Source organism: Parus major, chromosome 1A, assembly GCF_001522545.3.
Source record: "Parus major isolate Abel chromosome 1A, Parus_major1.1, whole genome shotgun sequence".
In the NCBI taxonomy this organism is placed as follows: Eukaryota; Metazoa; Chordata; class Aves; order Passeriformes; family Paridae; genus Parus; species Parus major.
In genome coordinates, this window is record NC_031773.1 from 22560097 (window position 1) to 22567371 (window position 7275).

Genomic DNA, 7275 nt, shown 5'->3' on the forward strand with positions numbered 1-7275 from the left:
TCTTACTATTTCTGGAAACAGAATATTTTTCTATTGAATCTATACATCTAGAATAATTACAATTGGTCTCAGAAATCTACAGACAGGTTCTCCAAACATTCATCTCTTGACTAGTTGTTAAGACTATCTAAACTGCAGTATGTTCTTATTTTAGGTCTTCAGCTAAGTCTATGTCATAAAGTTATAAAGAATCACTGAATGAGCTAAAATTCAGTGTCCCAGTTTTTCACTTCATAGGATCTGCATGCAGTGAAATTTTGAAGACTTGTTTCATTGTGTTCCAAGAAGGCATTTAAATTTCATAAGGAGACAATCAAATTGTTTTTAACAGAGCTATATTTGTTCTTTCCCCCTCTTTCAGTGAGTTATGACATCCAAATTAAGTGCTTCTGGCAAAGACTGACATTCCCTATTCCATTTCAGACATTATTTTTATTTTCTAGGGCCACTTTCAGCCACCTTTTCACAACATGTGGGCATGAATGTAAGACATTCATTGATCTATTTTCACTCCAAATAGGACAGGTTATCAGAAACTTGTGCTCTTCCACATTATGCCCTGAACATTAAAAGCCTTTGAGGGACTGATCTTTCAAACACTTATTCATGCAATCAAGTTTTATGGAACTTCTTACATACTTGAAATTAAGCACCTACTTCAGTATAATGCTGAACTAGACTCTAACTCTTCTTTATTACCAAAAATTACCAAAGCCCCATTTTTTATTTTAATTTTACCTAGCCTGTCAGACAAACACACCCATAAAACCCAATCTGTTACTGTCATTCATATATACAATAATCCCCAGCTGACATCATCTGAGCCTGAAGCAGATAATAAATAAAGAAACCTACACCTGCCAGGGATAAAACAAGAAAGTTACAACAATGAATTTGAGCTTGAAACATTTTAAATATTTTTATATTATAGCAAGTATAATCTTGTATAGTATAATTTCTCAAGAAAAGGAAAACAAATTAACATTGCTTTAATATTAGCTGTCAAACTATCAAAGAAATTTCTGATATCATGAAACATAAAAGAAGCCTGAAAAACAGTTCTGTGATGCAGAAAACAATGCCTGATGAAAACATTGTCCATATTTGTGCAAATCTGACATGAAACTTTGATTTGTATGAAGACACAACCCTGCAAATCTGTGCAAGTAATTGATTTATATCAAATTTCTGGAGTTTATGACACCATGTGCACCTGACTTTTGAAGGATGTAGCCAAGGATTCATACCTTCTTATAATTTCCCGTCATACAAAATCACTGATCAGAAAAATCAGTGAACCTTTAAATTCCTCTGTGCATTTTTTGCAAAAATTTGGGGTATGACATTTAAGCATATCTCATCTGATGCAAGCCCATGACTTTTATACCTTCCCACTCTGTACTTAATCTCTCCAAGGCCTTTATCAAAGTTAGTAGGCTGATAACTTTCAAAACATATAAATTCATACCTGTCAAAATACATGGACTCACACTGCTACCTCTTTCCACACTCCATCTGCTGCTTTTGTTATTTCTGACCACACTTCCTGCCATGCCACCTCCCACTTGGGCCAATTTGCCTGTAAACTGAGCTCAGTCAGAAATTAGGAATGATTCTGAACTCTCTTGTTCTGCCTCTGTCTGTGTTTTAGGCATTAGATGAGGGGTATGTCACTACCAGGATACTTTCTTCTATGATTGAATGCAAAATCTTAATCCTGTTATTACACTAGACCTTCTGCAGAGTTACATGATGGCTCGTTAATAAACACTCAGAAAGTCAAAAATGGAAGGCCATCTAGATCCCCAGGCAGCTGAGGACAGCACCCACATCTAGACCATTGCTCTTCTCAGTGGAAGCATGTGGAGATCAGCAAGCAAAGAATCTATTTCCAGATTCCATCATGAATCATTCAAAGTGATTCAAGTTTTGCAATGAGGGTAGACTTTTCACTATTTTTATTATCACTGCATTGAAGTGATACCAGTAAAACTGAACGACACATGATGTAGTCTCTTCAAATAGTTACCATGACAATACTCATTAGATGTTCTATGCCAAAACAAAATGCCTCAGGTTACTTTGAAAATGTGAAAAAAGCTTGAAATTGTTCACTTTTGTCCTAATTCTGTCACTGCAGGTATGACAAAGACAAAAATAAGTGCTTTGATATATTTTTTCTCTTTTTTTTTCTTACTTTTTACAGCAGTATTTTCCCAAAATAGGATGCTTTTCTTATGCCTCACATTAAAAAGAGAGGGAGCAGAATAAGTGTTGTGGCTTAGGACAAATTTGAGAGAAAACCTCCAAATGGGGCCCCTCCAGAAAGCAAATTTAAACAGCCCTTCCCCCAACTGGTTTGGGAAAAGATTTCTTTGGAGATAAGTGGAAAAAGCTGTTTATTTAACAAGCAAAGTATCTACAAGCATAAAAAATTAATAATATTAAACAATAAAACTTCTCACTGTTCAAAGAGATGGCAAATTGAGTAAAGTCCTTGCCCTGGGTTGTATCTTGGCTTGCTCAGTCTCTTATTAGTCCCTCTGGCACTGGAAAGTGCCAAGCCCAGGTCCTGATGGGCCACAGGCATGAGCTGCTGGTGTTTTCTGTGTTTTCAGTCCAGAGCAGGTTTGAACAGATCCAAGGAAAAAGAAAAAAAAAACAGTCTGGGGAAACTTCTCTGCCTCAGCTACCTAAAAAGTAATTAAAAGCAGAGGAGAGCTCTGTCCTGCTGTCTGTCCATGCTGCAGACACCACAGTCCAGAGAAGCACACGGGGCAGTGAGTGCCATTTCTGAACACAAACTCCACGCTTCTTCTGCCCCGCTCTCTGCTCTCAGAGCCAATCTTAAAGATGCAGAACTTTATATCCAGCATAAACAGATCAGACAGCTGAGGATACTAGCATCATAAAGTCACCCCAGGACTACAGGATACATCATTACAGACACAGAAGTCAAAATAGCATTAAAAAAAAGGAAAAAACAAGAAGAAAGAGCAGAACAGTAGCTGAGAAAAAAGAAACATTCAGTTTCACAGTGATATAAGGAAAAGACAAAATCCTCTATAAAGTCAAGATATCCCTTCTTTTATGCTTACAAAAGAATTTAAATGAGAACAGACCCAAGCACCATCACAATGTTTATGGGAATAGAGAATTTTTGAGAACCCTTAATACATCTTATGATACAAGTAAAGTAACTTATCTACTTATCCTAGAAGAGGAATATGGTAAACTTTCATAATCACAATAAGGGCAGTATTTGAGATGACGGAAGATTACCCAAATTCAAGGATAATAAATAGTAAAGACACAAAGTCGACTGTCTATTTATTAATTGGCAAGAAATGTATTTGCAAAGCAAAATAGAAGTGTTCTTGTCCTTTACTGATGACCATATTTAAACTGAAGTAATTTTGGAAAGTTTGTGTCCTTTTCACTGCACCTCATGTCATCTCCCTCCATTTTGTTGCAGTCACTGCAGTCCCAAATTTTCTGGGTTTTTTTCATTTCCATTTTTCAGATCATATATTCTTTCCCTAGTGTTTGTTAGACTTTGTTCTCTGATTTCAAGATTTCATTGCCTTTCCTGAATGGAAATGAAATTTTGCAACTTCAGTGAGGATTAATTGGGCAACCTTAGGTCCATTTCCCTGCACTTCTTGTCATCCCATTTGCTTTCATTGTTTTCAATCTGTTTCAGAATTTTTCCATTTTTTTTATTAATATCATTTAATTTATTCAAATTCTTCTCTTGTCTCTTTATTTACATTTCTTCCCAGATTTCATGGTAAAATCAACTGTCTAAAGTCTGGGTATCTATTAACCTCTGGTGATTTGAGAGGTGATTTATCTATGGGATAGAGGAGTCTCCTGTGCTTTCAGAGAGTTATAGCATTACCACAAACTTGCTGTTATTCCCACACAGCTGTTCACAACCAAGTGTGCAGCTCTCCAGCCAGCAGTGCAATCTCCAGCCCCAAGGATGTAAAGCTCAGTTACAGTCTGGATGAAAACTGGTGGTGTGTTTGATGCATAGAAATAATCCCAGCCTCCTTGTCAAAACTCAGCAGCAGCAGCTTGCCTATATAGGACACATACAGGTCACACCACAGGGATTTTGTACCATAAGATACAAGATTACTGTTCCCTGACTGTTGTTATTGTTGGGGTGCAGGACAAATGTCTCCTGGTGTTGCATGCCCTCATTGTTTCTGGGGCTGATGCAGTCTCACTGCAGCAGCAGACCTCCAGAGCAGTCAGTCCTTCCACCATAGCCCCCAGAGCACACTGAAAATTAGCAGGTTTCAAATCACCTTTTTTTTTTTTTTCATTCAATGCATAAATGCTAAGCAGCCACCTTCCCAGCTCACCCACACCCACCACCAAATTCCTACCTATTATCTTTCTTGATGGAGAAGAAAATTTTGTGGATGAGGTGCTCTAGATACACGGAACTAAGAAAGATGAACAGGATTTTCTCACCCAAAAGTACACTGATGGTTAATTTTTTTGTTGTTGATTTATGGCTATATCTGTTAAGCTTCCTGTTATCTACAACAGCACTTTCAGGTCCAGTCTTCTCAATTTCAGAGCTATAAGCATTCATGCCAGAAGTTCCTTTTATTTGAAAGGGAACTAAGCCTTGTTACACATTGCAGCTGTTAGTTGCTTGACTGAATGTCAGGAGCAGCTGACTTGATATAGAAGAAGCTGTTTATAGAACTGCTTGATTTGCAGACACCTCCTGATCTTACTTTAATTGTCCTAGAGCACCTGAACTGCAATGACAATAACAGTGGGCAACTGCCATGGAAAGAAAGGTTTGTAGTACACAAGAGATTTAATCAACAGAGGAAGGAGTACATTTTTCATTTTCCATTAAGGTAAATATGCTTTCAGCTCTGATTGTATGCCACAGTTTACTACAGATAATAAAAATTACCTCCAGTTTGAGAATTAAAGAATGCCCTCCATCATTATGCATGTGACTTTTCCTGATGTTTAAGTCATGTTGACTGTCCCAGGAGCTTTGACTATTCAGCACTGCCTGAAAATGAGATCCTTCAGTTACGTACAATCTAAGTGAATACCAGCTAGGGAATCAGGTGGCTGTGCACTGCTGCTCTCCTGTGGTCTACAATGGAGTTTCCTAGGAGAGGGCTGGGAAGCAGACAAGGTGGGGTACACATGGAGAAGGGTCTTCACAAGGCACAGACAGGTGGTAAAGGATGCTGTATAAAAGGGGCAACACTGGGCTGCCAAACAAGCATCAGAAGTCCTTTCTCCTGGGGAAAGGAGACAGAAGGAGAACAGAGCCGAGGGCAGGAGGAGATGGTTCTCTCTCCTGCATTCCCTTTCAAAACTGCAGGCAGAGAGGAGCACAGGGCCCTGCAGTTAGGAGAAGCAGAGGTAGGGAGGGGCCGGGCAACCTATCACCCCAAAGTAGCATTATCATCTGATAACAGACCTTCTTCAGACATTTCCCAACAGCCAACTCAGCAAGACTGCTCCCAGCACTGCTCTGTCCTGGGCAGGGCAGGCACTGAGGCACAGCCTGATCCATAACTTGCCTGATGCATGTATTTGTGTAACTGCTGCAATGAATTCAATACCCAGTGTTTTGCAGGAAAAGAATATGATTGCTATGTGTATACATTAATAAATGCAATTGACCACTGAATTTCTTTGAGACATTAAGGGTGCACCTAGAGGGACAGCCTAGAAGGAGGTAGACAGCAGGCAAGTAAATTATCATTTTGTGCTTTACGTTCTGAAAAGATAAGTGGGATAAGGGAGGAGAAACAGGGCACGTGAAGCTCCTGAGTGGAATTATAATGGAAACTAAACAGCTTAGATAAATCTGTAGCAAAGTGGTAAGGCTCTAATGGACTGCTATATTTTATTTTGTATTCTGCCTTTAAATGGAATCATTCATTTAAGGAAGGACTACAAGATATTAGGACTAAATATAAATGAGAGGAAAACTGAGGAATTTGGTACTAAGAAGAATAAGGTATATCCAAGTGGGCTTTACTTATGCACATTCAGCCAGCCACAGACTACAGATAATCACAGCAAGGCTGCAGAAAAAAAGCATTTACAAAATTTTAAAAGTTACCACAATCCCAGAGCAGGAAAACTATATTTGTGAAATGGACTTCAGCATCAAACTTATATTTAAGGAGTCTGTAAGTTTCTGAGATTATTGGGCAGGAGACTAAAGGGCAATACAAAATTCTAGCATTTGGAGGTAAGGAAAGTTAAAATTCCTCAAATGGCAACACAAGACTGAGAAACTCCCCACTCTTCGGACTCCAGATTTTCTTTCTAGAGTGGTATCTTTTCAAATTATGTTGTATCCTCCTTTAGGTGTGAATCCTCTTTGGCTCACCTTCTGGTTTGCCTATATTTCCTACCTTATGGCTAGCTCAGAAGAGAAAAAAAATAAACTGACTGCCTAGACACAGCAGTTTTCACCCACTACCTTAGAGTCAAGAGATCAGAGCAAAAGAGAATGTGTCCATCTTCCTTGGGGCCATTCATGAAGGAGCCAGCATTATTCTGTCAATCTTGTCCCTACATGAGCCTGAAACCACCAACTCCCAAAGCAGAGGGAATGGTGTCTTCATGTGTCTCCAATTTACAGTACCACCCATAGATTCTCTGCAGCTGGTAGCCATCAGTCTTATTGTGTATGTAAGCATAAAATATGCATTAAAATACCCAGGTTTTGTTAATTACTGTGCATCAGAATCATAAATAAAAAGGTAGAAAACTAACAAAGATAATGTATGTAGGGCATTGAAAGCCACATCAACTCAGACCTAAATTCATCCTAGCTAAATGTCAGAAACAGCTGAGGATCATCCATGGCCCATAGGCTGGGGAATACGAGGAAGCTCCAAGAGGTTGGAGTCTTATGTCTCCATAAGACACCTGAGTGCTGACACTCTGGGGTCTCCCTGGAGCCCCCAGAGATCCAGGCCTTCTCAGGGCAGAACTGGTTTCTGCAAACACTTATATTCGATAAATGCTGAGCTTTGCTAAATGTGAGGCTTGGACCCAAGATGACAGATACTTGACCATCTTCACAGAAAAAAAAATTGTTTAGAAGAAATCCAAAACATTTTTTAGTCATGACAAAGAGCTGAGAACTTTTTGACATACAATAGCACAACTAACTTAGCAAGGTTTCAGTTGCTGGCTGTGTGCTTCAGACCACAATCCTGATGATAATTTTGGGATTGTAGGAGCAAAAAGCAGAAATTTTCA